This window comes from Anomaloglossus baeobatrachus, chromosome 4 (genome assembly GCF_048569485.1).
Source record: "Anomaloglossus baeobatrachus isolate aAnoBae1 chromosome 4, aAnoBae1.hap1, whole genome shotgun sequence".
NCBI classification, from domain to species: Eukaryota; Metazoa; Chordata; class Amphibia; order Anura; family Aromobatidae; genus Anomaloglossus; species Anomaloglossus baeobatrachus.
The window spans coordinates 493,671,791-493,687,742 of NC_134356.1; the positions used below are offsets into that span (position 1 = coordinate 493,671,791).

Genomic DNA, 15,952 nt, shown 5'->3' on the forward strand with positions numbered 1-15,952 from the left:
AAAAATACTCCCTCCTTCCCCCTGTCCTGAAATCTCAAAAACAAGCCACCAATCCTCCACCTGACAAATTTTTTGAAAAAATTAACACCATTTCTAAAATCTCAGAAAGTGTTTAAAATGAAAATCTGCGTTAATATGCCATTTTCTGATTATACATTATCTTTATGTATTTTCATTTACTGCTTTTTCAATAGCAGAAATGTATTAATACATCAAACTTTATTACAAATACTGAGCAAGAAATTCACCACCTAGTACATTAAAGGGAACATGTCACCAGATCTGTCCCATATAAACTGTGTCCACCACCAGTGAGCTCTTATATACAGCATTCTAGATTACTGTATATAAGTGTCTAAACCAATCTGTATAACAAAAAAAAGACCTTTTATTTTAGTCCCCTGTGGGGTGGTCCGGTGCGATGGGCATCACTGATCTTGATCCGGCCCTTCCTCTCTGCTTGTATTTTCTGTCCTCTTTCCTTGCTTTGTGTATTTGTCATAGTGAAATATACGGAATAATGTAGGCAGGTTTGGGAGCAGAACTGAGATGGAGTATGATAATGATATGGTACCTTGAAAAACTATTCATGCCCTGTGAACATACCCCCACAAACTTAAAAGTGTTTTATTGGGATTTTATATGATATACCTGATATACCAACACAAAGTAACAAGTATTTTTGTAGTGTAAAGGAAATGATACATTGTTTTCTAACAATTTAAAAATTATAAATCTGAAAATTGTGATGTGCAATTGTATTCAGACCCCCCCCCACCCCGAGTCAATACATTGGAGGACAACCTTATCCTGCAGAATCTGCTGCCAAAAATAAGACCTACCCTGAAAATAATCCCTAGTAGGATTTTTGAGGCTTTATTGAGTATGCTTAAGTGAAAAACACGTGCGTGTCTTACGTTCCGTTTTTCAGGTCCGTGTTCCGTATTTTATGTCCGTTTCTCCAGTACGTGTGACATCCGTGTGTTTGTATATGGTAGCCGTGTATGCGTGTGGAATGTCCATGTGTGCATGAGATACGTAAGTGACATGTCCGTGTGTTGCACGTGTGAAATGTTCCGTATGTCATGCACAATGACGTTGCTACATGCCAGCTGACAGCAGACAGCGATGTGCGATGAGAATGAACTCGGGTGAACTTCACCTGACTTCATTGTCATACCGCGGCTTTGTCTGTGTCGTGTACTGATTAGCGGTCACCTGTGAAGAACTCACCGGTTACCGCTAATGCCCTGAGTGACTGAAGAGAGCAGCGCGATTAGCGCTGCCGTCACTCAGGTTACCCGCGGCTAGCTGCAGTCCTCCACCCGAGACCGCAACTCACCTGTGACCTCATCGCTGATCGCGCAGCTCACTTCAGTCACTCAGGCGACATGCTGTCACAGTTGGAGGATCCAGAGGTGGCTGCAAGTGACCTGAGTGACATCATCGCTGATCGCGCTACTCACTTCAGTTGATGTCTGGAGCTGGCAGTGAGTGGCGGTGTTCTACTGCAGCTCTTCTCAGCTTCATGTAGCAGAGTTGAGAGCGTTGTGGGACCTCCGTGGATTACGCCGGACCTGGAGGGGTTTTTGGGGCTTAATAAAGTGGTGAACGAGGGTGTTTTTTTTGTTTATTATTTCTAATAAAGGATTTTTCGTTGTTTGTGTTTATTTTCTTTAACTTACAGGTTAATCATGGAAGGTATCTCGGGGAGACGCCTGCCATGATTAATCTTGGACTTAGTGGCAGCTATGGGTTGCTGCCATTAACTCCTTATCACCCCAATGCACCGCACCAGGCAATTTGGGATGAGCCGGGTACAGTCCCGGGTCTGTCACATCTAATGGATGCGGCAATTCCGGGTGGCTGCTGGCTGATATTGTTAGGCTGGGGGGCTCCCCATAACGTGGAGCTCCCCATCCGGAGAATACCAGTCTTCAGCCGTGTGGCTTTACCCTGGCTGGTATCAAAATGGGGGGGGGGGCTCATGTCGTTTTTTTTTAATTATTTTTTTTTTTTTACTGCTCGATATTGACATGCCCACCGGTGGCTGTGATTGGTTACAGTGAGACAGCTGTCACTCAGCGTGGGGTCGTGTCTCACTGCAACCAATCATAGGCGCCAGTGGGCGGGGAAAGCAGGGAATACGAGACTGAATAATGAGCGGCTGGCATTTTCAAAATAGTAAAAGCCACCGGAGCTTTTTAACAGCTGTGCAGCGCCACGCCGGTTATCGGGGATCGGTAAGTATGAGAGAGGGGAAGAGACTGACCGACGGACTGAGAGAGGGACAGACAGAGAGAGAGACCGACTGACAGACAGAGAGAGACCGACCGACAGACTGAGGGAGATTGACTGACATATACAGAAAAAAAAGATTGTCATGTACGTGTGGTCACGGACCCATTGAGTTTAATGGGTGCGTGTGTACGTGTTCCGTGAGGAAAATGGACATGCATCCGTGTTTTACGGACAAACAAACGTATCACGAACACGGACACACGCACCGTATGGAAAAACGCACGTGTAACTCCATACATTGAATAACATTGGAGTACGTGTGTCCGTGTCTCCGATACATGCAGGAATGGACCTAACACGTACCGGAGACACGTGCGTGTGAAGGGGGCCTAAAATATAAGCCCTAATCCAAAAATTAGCCCTAGTTGCAGTTTTATAAGCAAGTGTTCAAGCAGTTAAAACAGTTAAAGAATACAGCAGAACTCTTCAATAAAATAAGCAGACACCCTCAAAAGAAAGCAGACCTCCCCCCCCCCAAAAATTGCCCTCATCAAACCCCAAAAACAATAACAATTGGCAAGTGACGATGGTGGATGGGCTCTCACACAGAGATCTGCATTGCTGAAAGATCCTTCGCCATTCCAGCTGCATTGCACTGCAGCTCTCACAAACAGATCCAGTACCAGTATCACTCCGCACAAGTGATACTACTTACAGTTACCAGGGGTAGCCAACTGCTTCAGAACGCAGGGGGACCTGACAGCAATACAGATTTGTATGTGAGAGCCCATTCACTTGCCAACTCTAATTGTTTGGGGTTTGGTAAGTGCGATTCTTTTTGGGGATGTCTGCTTTCTTTTGGGGATAAACTTAGCAATACATAGAGAAAAATAAACTTAAGCAGGTAATTTAAACCTTTGTAACCAGCTCTGTCCTCACCTATTGTACCATCACCCATTCCCTATAGACTGTGAGCCCTCGCGGGCAGGGTCCTCTCTCCTCCTATACCAGTCTGTTTTGTACTGTTAATAATTTGTACGTATACCCCCTTTCACTTGTAAAGCGCCATGGCATAAATGGTGCTATAATAATAATAAATAATAATAATAATAATAAATATGGTATGTACCCACAACTATAGGACTGGTTCTGCACCATGAGAATAACAGATCAGATAAGAAAATATGCATCTGAAACAGTAATAAGATTAACACAAAATGTTGATGTTCTAGAATGTGATGACATGATTATATTTAAATCAATATTGATTTTTGTTGATGAATAAATGTGGATTGTTGTTCATGGGAAAATATAAGACATTCCCTGAACGTAAGCCCTTTTTCGCGCAAAAAATAATATAAGAACCTGTCTTATTTTAAGAGAAAGGTCGTGTCTATCAGCTTTGCACATTTAGAGTATGACATTTTTGCACCATCTTCTTTGCAAAATAAACCTATCCCAGGGAGATTGGATGGGAGCGTTTGTGAACAGCAATTTTCAAGTCTTGCCACAGAATCTCAATGGGATTTAGGTCTGGACTGTGACTGGGCCATTCACACACATGAATATACTTTAATATAAACTATTCCATTGTAATTCTGGCAGTATTTTAAGGGTCATTGTTCTACTGAAATGTACACCAACACCCCCATCTCAAGTCTTTCGCAAACTCTAACAAATTTTCCTCTGTAAAAGGTGGTGTCACACACAACGACGGTGACAACGACGTCGCTGCTACGTCACCATTTTCTGTGATATAGCAACGATGTCCCGTCGCTGTCGCTGTGTGTGACAGCCAGCAACGAGCTGGCCCCTGCTGTGAGGTCGCCGCTCGTTGCTGAATGTCCTGCTTCATTTTTTGCTCGTTGCTCTGCCGCTGTGAAGCACACATCACTGTGTGTAACAGCGAGAGAGCGACGAACTGAAGCGAGCAGGGAGCCAGCTTCTGGCAGCCTGTGGTAAGCTGTAACCAAGGTAAACATCGGGTAACCAAGGGAAGCCCTTTCCTTGGTTACCCAATATTTACCTTCGTTACCAGCGTCCGCCGCTCTCACGCTGCCAGTGCTGCTGGCTCCCGGCAACCTGCACGCAAGAGTACACATCGGTTAAATAAGCAAGGGTTTGCTTATTAACCCGATGTGTACTCTGGCGTGCAGGGAGCCAGCACTAAGCGGTGTGCGCTGGTAACCAATGTAAATATCGGGTAACCAAGCCCTTGGTTACCCAATATTTTCCTTAGTTACCAAGCGCAGCACCGCTTCTACCCATCGCTGCTGGCTGGGGGCTGGACACTGGTCGCTGGTGAGATCTGCCTGTTTGACAGCTCACCAGGGACCATGTAATGACGCAGCAGCGATCCTGATAAGGTCAGGTCGCCCCTTCGTGATTGCTGCTGCGTCGCTTTGTGTGAACCCAGCATTAGACTCTGACCAGCTTCTCTGTCCCCGAAGAAAAGTGTCCCCACCACTTCATGCTGCCACCGCCATGTTTGACGGTGGGGATGGTGTTTTCAGGGTGATGTGCAGTGTTAGTTTTCTCAGCACACATAGCGTTTTGCATTAGCCAAAAAAATCTACTTTGATCTCACCTGACTGAGCAGCTTCTTCCACATGCTCGCTGTGCACCCTACATGGCTTTTTAAAAACTGTAGATCAAACTTCTCATGGCTTGCTTTCAAAAATGGCTTTCTTCTTGTAACTCTTCCATAAAAGCAGATTTGTGCAGTATATGACTAATAGTTGTCTAGTGCACAGATTGTTCCATCTAAGCTGTCGATCTCTCCAGCTCCTCCAGGGTAACCATGGCCCTCTTAGCTGCTTCTCTAATTTGTGGTCTACTTGCTTGGGATTTCAGTTTAGTTTGAAGGCCATATCTTGGTAGGTTGCGGTTGTGCCATACTCATAATTTTAGATGATGGGTTGTGTTCAGTGAGATGTTCAGCTTGCACTTTCCAATTCGTCCAAGGAGTAACATTTCTTGTTACATACTTCTCCATGTGAAGAGGGACATGCCTGACAAGTTCACAGGGTAGGAATACATTTTCAAGGTACTGTACATCATTTATATTATCATAATGATTTGAGCTGCTTTTTTTTTCCAGATAGCATTTTGCATCAAAAGTTTGTAACCTGACCCTCAAAACAATGCAATAAGTTTTGAGGGTCAGTTTTGAGGGAGTTTTGAGGGTTTCTGGTTTTTATACAAGAAAATGCCATGGCAGATGACATGACCAGTGATACCATAAATTCACCCTTGAATATTACCTGCTTAACCCAGCAGGAAGTACGCCGCCGCCTCGAAATCACTAAGGTTGACAAATCTCCGGGCCCGGATGGCATACACCCCAGAGTACTACAGGAATTGAGTTCTGTGATAGATAGACCATTATTTTTAATCTTCTCAGATTCCTTAATAACAGGGTCGGTACCGCAGGACTGGCGCATAGCAAATGTGGTGCCGATATTCAAAAAGGGGACAAAAACTGAGCCGGGAAATTATAGGCCGGTAAGTTTAACCTCTACGGTTGGTAAAATCCTTGAGGGTTTCTTGAGAGATGCTATACTGGAGTATCTCAAGAAAAATAACCTTATGACAGAGTATCAACATGGGTTTATGAGGGATCGATCCTGTCAAACTAATTTGATCAGCTTCTATGAAGAGGTAAGTTCAAGCCTGGACCAGGGAAATGCAGTGGATGTTGTGTATATGGACTTTCAAAAGCTTTTGATACGGTGCCACACAAAAGGTTGGTACATAAAATGAGAATAATGGGGATAGGGGAAAATATGTGTAACTGGGTTAAAAACTGGCTCAGTGATAGGAAACAAAGGGTGGTTATTAATGGTACGTACTCGGACTGGGTCTCAGTTCATAGTGGGGTACCACAGGGGTCAGTATTGGGCCCGCTTCTTTTCAACATATTTATAAATGACCTTGTTGGGGGCATGCGGAGTAGAATTTCAATATTTGCAGATGATACTAAACTCTGCAGGGTAATCAATACAGAGGAGGATAATTTTATATTACAGGGAGATTTATGTAAATTGGAGGATTAGGCTGAGAAGTGGCAATTGAAGTTTAATGTAGATAAATGTAAGGTCATGCACTTGGGTAGAGGAAATAACATTTATGATTATGTACTTAATTGTAGAACACTGGGTAAAACAGACACAGAAAAAGACTTGGGTGTATGGGTGGATGGTAAACTTCACTTTAGTGGCCAGTGTCAGGCAGCTGCTGCCAGGGCTAATAAAATAATGGGATGTATTAAAAGAGGTATAAGTGTTCATGAAAAAAATATAGTTCTACCTCTGTACAAGTCACTAGTGCGACCGCACTTAGAATACTGTGTACAATTCTGGTCACCGATATATAAGAAGGACATAGCTGAACTGGAGAGGGTGCAGAGAAGAGCGACCAAGATTATTAGAGGAATGGGTGGGCTGCAATACCAAGACAGGTTATTAAACTTGGGGTTATTTCGTTTGGAAAAACGAAGGCTTAGGGGGGATGTAATCACAATGTATAAATATATGAGGGGACAGTATAGAGACCTTTCCAAAGATCTTTTTACACCTAGGCCTGTGACTGGAACACGGGGGCATCCGCTACGTCTTGAGGAAAGAAGGTTTAATCATAATCACAGACGAGGATTCTTTACTGTACGAGCAGTGAGACTATGGAACTCTCTGCCGCATGATGTTGTAATGAGTGATTCACTACTAACATTTAAGCAGAGCCTGGATGCCTTTCTTGAAAAATTTAATATTACCAGTTATGTATATTAGATTTTATGACAGGGTATTGATCCAGGGAACTAGTCTGATTGCCGGATGTGGAGTCAGGAAGGAAATGTTTTCCCCATTGGAACTTGTTTGCCACATTGGGGTTTTTTTTGCCTTCCTCTGGATCAACATGTTAGGCTACGGGTTGAACTAGATGGACTTAGAGTCTCCCTTCAACCTTAAAAACTATGATACTATGATACTATGAAGTGACGTGCCTGAGAGGTGGAAACCATCCCATTACAAAACAATGGGAGCAATTCTTCCATCAGTGTCTATCTGGTACTTTAGATAAATGCTAGATGGAAACTACAAAGAAGAAAGGGGGAGGGGTCCAAAGCCCACTTCCTAGCCTGAAGTATAGGCGTTAAGTTTGTGATGCCAATAATCTGTAATAAAGTGCTGAATTATTGATTCATTCCAATAATGAAATAGTATTTTTTTTTTACCCAAACAATAATTATGGCTCAAATATAATTAATTAGAATTTTTAATTAAACTAATCCAGTTAAAACAGCTCTTAAGTGAAAAGATGCTATAATCTGATCTGTATTTCAGCTTCTTGGACCCTCATTGATGTACAACATTGATGAGATTTGGGCTTGTTGTTTTTGAACGAAGTTAGAAAAATTCTAGAAAAAAATTCAGCAAATATGATAATGGCGTCTTAATAGTTCCAATCTATATTATAAAGGAAAACTGTGTTAAAGAGAACAAACCAGCAGGGTTTTCTTATATAAAGGAAAGCCAGTGCTATACTGGCACTAGGAGGCTGAGTGTAAGCATAGCTTGTGTTCAGAGATTGTAGGTTTTATTTCAGAAATATGTGCAAGTAAAGTTCCAGCAATGCACTGCTATTTGATTGACAGGTACAAAAGGAAGGGAATATGCGGGTCGGGTGTAGCCATCTATTCCCGTCCCTGTCTGTCTGCTTCTCTCCCCCTGTCACCATCATAGACATTAAAGCACACCAATCACCAGAATTTTCCTATATAACCTAAAGCCAGTGCTATACAGAAAAATATGTTGCTTCCTGGTATCAGCTATGTTGGTTAAGGCCCGCCCCTTCTGGTAACATGGGTATGACATCAGCACAGGACCTTTTAGTCACTTATTAAAACAATTTTATAATAGAATTAGCATAAATAACAGGGGGAGGATTGACAGGCAGGGGGCGGGAATAACTATCAATACCCACCCCAGCTATCAGCTGATCGGCAGCTGCTGCCACTCAAAAAGCTGCTCATTTTTGAAACTTTATTTGCTTGTGTTTCCAAACCTATACATCCTAGCTGACAACTAAAGGTATGTATAGAATCAGCATGACAGTACCAGTATAGCACTGGCTTTAGGTTATATAGGAAAATCCTGGTGATTGGTGCGCTTTAATTCCAGCACAGGCAGACAGTGGTAGGAATAGATAGCAAGACCTGACCCACATATTCCCTTCCTGTTGCATCTGTCAATCAAATAGCAGTGCATTGCTGGAACTTTACTTGCACATACTTCTGAAATAACACATCCAATCTCTGAACACAAGCTATGCTTACACTCAGCATCCTAGCACCAGTATAACACTGGTTTTACTTTATATATGAAAATCCTGCTGTTTGTTTCCCTTTAAGTTAGTAACATAGAAGAAAATTCAGTAAATAACACAATGGTGTGTTAATAATTCTAATCTGTATCATAAAGGAAAAGTGAAATTGCTTCTATGGCAAAAAAAAAAAAAATAGATTTTAAATTCAATCTAAAACACCAGTAAATTATATATATTTTTATATCATATTTGTAATTTATTTTTGTTATATTGATTTATATTTAAATAAGTGTATCTAAAAATGTATATGGTCCTAGCATTAAATTTAGTTATAATAACCATGAGATTTCTAATAATAGACCCATTTGCTGTCCAGAAATAACAATATTTTTCAATAATTTGATTTAATCATTATCGACTATGCTGTGTACTTCTTAATAAATAAATAAAATAGGCTTTACATATATTGCTGAAATTTGTATTAAAGTTACCAATTCCTAATGTATTTTCTCTTTTCCAGGCAGGTGCACAACATTTCATATATTCATCTCTGCAATGCCTTCTATTACATAGTATAATGTCTTCATATCACACCAACACTTCATCCCTGCTACAAAAATATCTTACATATGTGGTTTTAACCAGATTTATGTAACATTAGAAATCATTAAAAATCATAAAAAGCACTATTGTGCCCTACGGATTTTCGAGAATAAACTATAAAATGCAAAATACAGAAAAAAAACAGGAATAAAAAAAAACTTATTCAGTTGTCTCTGGAGGTACACATCCTAATCTTTATAGTAAGATAATAAGATAGAAAAAATAAATGATGTTAAAATGTTTTCTTAGTCAATATAAAATTTTCTAAAATTTAAGTTTAAATTTAAAACATTGATTCCATCTTCAATGGGAAGCAGCAGAATAAGATGCAGAAAAGAGATCGAACTCTACCTGTTTGCAATGGACAAGTCTTCATTCTCTGAAAAGCCACGGAAGTTCTTACCCCTTTAATATACTGACTGTGAAAAAAAAATATGACCAGCCCTATTTGTAGGAAAGGTGCTTCAAGTTGCTATGAGATCAGTTGCTTAGATACAAATGATTTATTTCGTGTCATTACTACAAAATAGGAGAAGTTTGTAACTTGACCTGACATCTGAAGCTGATTTGATGCAACTAAGGACTAGAGTTGAGCGCGGTTCGTGGTTCGTGGTTCTCCAGTTCGCGGCTCGAGTGATTTTGGGGCATGTTCTAGATCGAACTAGAACTCGAGCTTTTTGCAAAAGCTCGGTAGTTCTAGAAACGTTCGAGAACGGTTCTAGCAGCCAAAAAACAGCTAAATCATAGCTTGGTTTCTGCTGTAATAGTGTAAGTCACTCTGTGAATCAAACTATTATCACATTTCAGTGTATAGTGTGCGTGAACAGCGCCTTCAGATCACTGCTGTTTCTATAATGGCGATCGCCATTTTTTTTTTTTTTTTTTCTTGTCTTCCTTCCCTAAGTGCGCGCGTCTTGTGGGGCGGGCCAGCATGTCAGCCAATCCCAGACACACACACAGCTAAGTGGACTTTGAGCCAGAGAAGCAACGGCATGTGTGATAGGATCTGCATGTCACATGTCCCTGCATTATAAAACCGGACATTTTCTTCACGGACGCCATTATCTGCCTTCTGCGTCTTTGGTGTCAGACATCACTGTCGCAGCTCCGTCTTCCTGAGTCCTATAGCCGATACAGCTGTATGCGCTGCATACACAGCGTTAGACAGCTTAGGGAGAGCACTTTATAGCAGTCCTTTTAAGGGCTCCAACCGGCAGGGTCAGAGAGCCATAGGTGACAGGTCCTGCAAACAGCAACAGCGTCTGTGTAGCCCAGGTCAGGGATTTCCTACCTGCATTTCACCATTAGGAGGGAATAGAAAGGCAGGCTTCCATTCCTCTACCCAGAGCACCACAATCCTGCCACTGTACCCTCTTGTCCTCTGCACACTCCAACTGATAACTAAGCCATTATACTAGCAAACACTCAGTGTACCTAGTGGCATCCTATACGTGGCTATTGGACTTTGCTATAGTCCCACTAGTGCAAAGACATTTGCAGAGCGCGTCTGCCTGCATTGCACACTACAACTCATTCTAACCAAGCCATTATACTAGCAAACACTCAGTGTACCTAGTGGCATCCTATACGTGGCTATTGGACTTTGCTATAGTCCCACTAGTGCAAAGACATTTGCAGAGCGCGTCTGCCTGCATTGCACACTACAACTCATTCTAACCAAGCCATTATACTAGCAAACACTCAGTGTACCTAGTGGCATCCTATACGTGGCTATTGGACTTTGCTATAGTCCCACTAGTGCAAAGACATTTGCAGAGCGCGTCTGCCTGCATTGCACACTCCAACTCATTAAAACCAAGCCATTATACTAGCAAACACTCAGTGTACCTAGTGGCATCCTATACGTGGCTATTGGACTTTGCTATAGTCCCACTAGTGCAAAGACATTTGCATAGCGCGTCTGCCGGCATTGCACACTCAAACTCATTTTAACTAAGCCATTATACTAGCAAACACTCAGTGTACCTAGTGGCATCCTATACGTGGCTATTGGACTTTGCTATAGTCCCACTAGTGCAAAGACATTTGCAGAGCGCGTCTGCCTGCATTGCACACTACAACTCATTCTAACCAAGCCATTATACTAGCAAACACTCAGTGTACCTAGTGGCATCCTATACGTGGCTATTGGACTTTGCTATAGTCCCACTAGTGCAAAGACATTTGCAGAGCGCGTCTGCCTGCATTGCACACTACAACTCATTCTAACCAAGCCATTATACTAGCAAACACTCAGTGTACCTAGTGGCATCCTATACGTGGCTATTGGACTTTGCTATAGTCCCACTAGTGCAAAGACATTTGCAGAGCGCGTCTGCCTGCATTGCACACTCCAACTCATTAAAACCAAGCCATTATACTAGCAAACACTCAGTGTACCTAGTGGCATCCTATACGTGGCTATTGGACTTTGCTATAGTCCCACTAGTGCAAAGACATTTGCAGAGCGCGTCTGCCTGCATTGCACACTCCAACTCATTAAAACCAAGCCATTATACTAGCAAACACTCAGTGTACCTAGTGGCATCCTATACGTGGCTATTGGACTTTGCTATAGTCCCACTAGTGCAAAGACATTTGCATAGCGCGTCTGCCGGCATTGCACACTCAAACTCATTTTAACTAAGCCATTATACTAGCAAACACTCAGTGTACCTAGTGGCATCCTATACGTGGCTATTGGACTTTGCTATAGTCCCACTAGTGCAAAGACATTTGCAGAGCGCGTCTGCCTGCGTTGCACACTACAACTCATTCTAACCAAGCCATTATACTAGCAAACACTCAGTGTACCTAGTGGCATCCTATACGTGGCTATTGGACTTTGCTATAGTCCCACTAGTGCAAAGACATTTGCAGAGCGCGTCTGCCTGCGTTGCACACTACAACTCATTCTAACCAAGCCATTATACTAGCAAACACTCAGTGTACCTAGTGGCATCCTATACGTGGCTATTGGACTTTGCTATAGTCCCACTAGTGCAAAGACATTTGCAGAGCGCGTCTGCCTGCGTTGCACACTACAACTCATTCTAACCAAGCCATTATACTAGCAAACACTCAGTGTACCTAGTGGCATCCTATACGTGGCTATTGGACTTTGCTATAGTCCCACTAGTGCAAAGACATTTGCAGAGCGCGTCTGCCTGCGTTGCACACTACAACTCATTCTAACCAAGCCATTATACTAGCAAACACTCAGTGTACCTAGTGGCATCCTATACGTGGCTATTGGACTTTGCTATAGTCCCACTAGTGCAAAGACATTTGCAGAGCGCGTCTGCCTGCGTTGCACACTACAACTCATTCTAACCAAGCCATTATACTAGCAAACACTCAGTGTACCTAGTGGCATCCTATACGTGGCTATTGGACTTTGCTATAGTCCCACTAGTGCAAAGACATTTGCAGAGCGCGTCTGCCTGCGTTGCACACTACAACTCATTCTAACCAAGCCATTATACTAGCAAACACTCAGTGTACCTAGTGGCATCCTATACGTGGCTATTGGACTTTGCTATAGTCCCACTAGTGCAAAGACATTTGCAGAGCGCGTCTGCCTGCGTTGCACACTACAACTCATTCTAACCAAGCCATTATACTAGCAAACACTCAGTGTACCTAGTGGCATCCTATACGTGGCTATTGGACTTTGCTATAGTCCCACTAGTGCAAAGACATTTGCAGAGCGCGTCTGCCTGCGTTGCACACTACAACTCATTCTAACCAAGCCATTATACTAGCAAACACTCAGTGTACCTAGTGGCATCCTATACGTGGCTATTGGACTTTGCTATAGTCCCACTAGTGCAAAGACATTTGCAGAGCGCGTCTGCCTGCGTTGCACACTACAACTCATTCTAACCAAGCCATTATACTAGCAAACACTCAGTGTACCTAGTGGCATCCTATACGTGGCTATTGGACTTTGCTATAGTCCCACTAGTGCAAAGACATTTGCAGAGCGCGTCTGCCTGCGTTGCACACTACAACTCATTCTAACCAAGCCATTATACTAGCAAACACTCAGTGTACCTAGTGGCATCCTATACGTGGCTATTGGACTTTGCTATAGTCCCACTAGTGCAAAGACATTTGCAGAGCGCGTCTGCCTGCGTTGCACACTACAACTCATTCTAACCAAGCCATTATACTAGCAAACACTCAGTGTACCTAGTGGCATCCTATACGTGGCTATTGGACTTTGCTATAGTCCCACTAGTGCAAAGACATTTGCAGAGCGCGTCTGCCTGCGTTGCACACTACAACTCATTCTAACCAAGCCATTATACTAGCAAACACTCAGTGTACCTAGTGGCATCCTATACGTGGCTATTGGACTTTGCTATAGTCCCACTAGTGCAAAGACATTTGCAGAGCGCGTCTGCCTGCGTTGCACACTACAACTCATTCTAACCAAGCCATTATACTAGCAAACACTCAGTGTACCTAGTGGCATCCTATACGTGGCTATTGGACTTTGCTATAGTCCCACTAGTGCAAAGACATTTGCAGAGCGCGTCTGCCTGCGTTGCACACTACAACTCATTCTAACCAAGCCATTATACTAGCAAACACTCAGTGTACCTAGTGGCATCCTATACGTGGCTATTGGACTTTGCTATAGTCCCACTAGTGCAAAGACATTTGCAGAGCGCGTCTGCCTGCGTTGCACACTACAACTCATTCTAACCAAGCCATTATACTAGCAAACACTCAGTGTACCTAGTGGCATCCTATACGTGGCTATTGGACTTTGCTATAGTCCCACTAGTGCAAAGACATTTGCAGAGCGCGTCTGCCTGCGTTGCACACTACAACTCATTCTAACCAAGCCATTATACTAGCAAACACTCAGTGTACCTAGTGGCATCCTATACGTGGCTATTGGACTTTGCTATAGTCCCACTAGTGCAAAGACATTTGCAGAGCGCGTCTGCCTGCGTTGCACACTACAACTCATTCTAACCAAGCCATTATACTAGCAAACACTCAGTGTACCTAGTGGCATCCTATACGTGGCTATTGGACTTTGCTATAGTCCCACTAGTGCAAAGACATTTGCAGAGCGCGTCTGCCTGCGTTGCACACTACAACTCATTCTAACCAAGCCATTATACTAGCAAACACTCAGTGTACCTAGTGGCATCCTATACGTGGCTATTGGACTTTGCTATAGTCCCACTAGTGCAAAGACATTTGCAGCACGTCTGCCTGCGTTGCACACTCCAACTAATTATAACTAAGTTGCATTGTCAGGGATATTTATTCTTTATTATTCTGCTGTTAATAAAGCTAGACCACCACTGCAATCTTCACCACCTCTCAATTTTTACTACCACATTTTCAGTCCACAATCTTGTCGCAATCAACATGAGTGGCAAAATGACAGATGCTGGTGGAAAGGGGAAGAGGCGTGGTGGAAAAGGCAAAAAAGGTTTTGTCCGTGGGGAAGGTGGCAAAGCTCCATTATCATCTGCTGAAGATAGACCATCTACCAGCAAAAGTAAGATGTCTACTACTTACCGTGGACAATCCGATGTGCTCCCTTTGTTACGGACACGAACAACAGGAACAAAGGTAGATGATGGGCAAAAAAGGAAAATGCTTGAATGGATCTCAAGTGGTCCAACAAGTGCCCTCTCTGCCACTTCAAGTACCGCATCCAAAAAACACCAGTCCTCTGAGTTGTCATCCCAATCAAACTTGCTTTCTCCCAGCTCTGAAGTCTCCATCAGCCCTGCACAGTATGGTGGAACTGAGATGGCTGAGTCTGCAGAGCTGTTCAGTCACACTATAGCCTGGGAATCAGAGGTCTGCTCCCAAGCTACAGTGAGTACAGAACAGGAAATGGTCTGCAGTGATGCCCAGAACCTTTGTGACTCAGATTCAGGCCGTGAGGACCAAGTTTCTGAGCATAATGTTGACCCTTTGTCACAAACTGTAACACCTGTGGTTATAGACAATGAGGAACATACTGATGAAGATGAGACGCAGATACCCGATTGGGATGACAACTTAAATATTCCGTCAGGGCAAGAAGAGGCTCGGTCTGAGGGGGAGGGGAGTGCAAACACAACAATTGATGATGACGTTCTAGATCCCACCTACTGTCAACCCCCAGTCAGGCACTCGAGGAGGTCAACAGAGGCGGTGGAGGAGGATGCAACCGACGACGAAGTTACCTTGCGCCTTCCTGGACAGAGTCGGAGCACTGGTAGCACGTCTACAACTGCATCCTCAGCCACCACTCTGCCTATGAGCATTATTCGGGGTGGATCAACAGGTCGCATGGCCTCTAAGCCTTGCCTAGCCTGGTCCTTTTTTCACATCGAAAAAGATCGCCCAACTCATGTGATATGTAACATTTGTCATGATTCTGTTAGTAGAGGTCAAAACCTCAGCAGTTTGACAACTTCTTCCATGAATCGTCACATGACTAAATATCATAAGTCCCGGTGGGAAGCTCACCGTGCTGCAATGCGGCCTAGTGGAGCGAACCATCCACCGCCCGCCCCTTCCACTGCATCCGCGCGCTCTTCATCTTCTAGGACTGTGGGGACAGCTGCCACACCTGTTTTTCCACGCAAAACTTCCACCACTGTAACCGCAACAGGCAGTTTGCTTGTAAGGTCGTCAGTTGGTTTGGAAGGGGAAACAAGTGAGTGTGTACAGCTCTCTCAGACATCGATAGCACCAACGTTGGATGAAGGCAACATCATGTCTCCGCCTGCACTTTCCTCACAAACCTGCATTTTTCAAG

At 43.4% G+C, this 15,952-nt stretch overlaps 1 protein-coding gene across 1 annotated transcript in view; it reads right to left on the reverse strand.

The window, feature by feature from the left end:
• Positions 1–9,581, reverse strand: part of CYP19A1 (cytochrome P450 family 19 subfamily A member 1) — a 135,764-nt gene extending 126,183 nt beyond the window's left edge. Inside the window, exon 1 of the mRNA XM_075342744.1 lies at positions 9,520–9,581. The gene's annotated coding sequence lies outside the window, so the exon portion shown is untranslated. The remainder of the gene's footprint in view (positions 1–9,519) is intronic.
• Between the last annotated feature and the right edge of the window lie 6,371 nt (positions 9,582–15,952).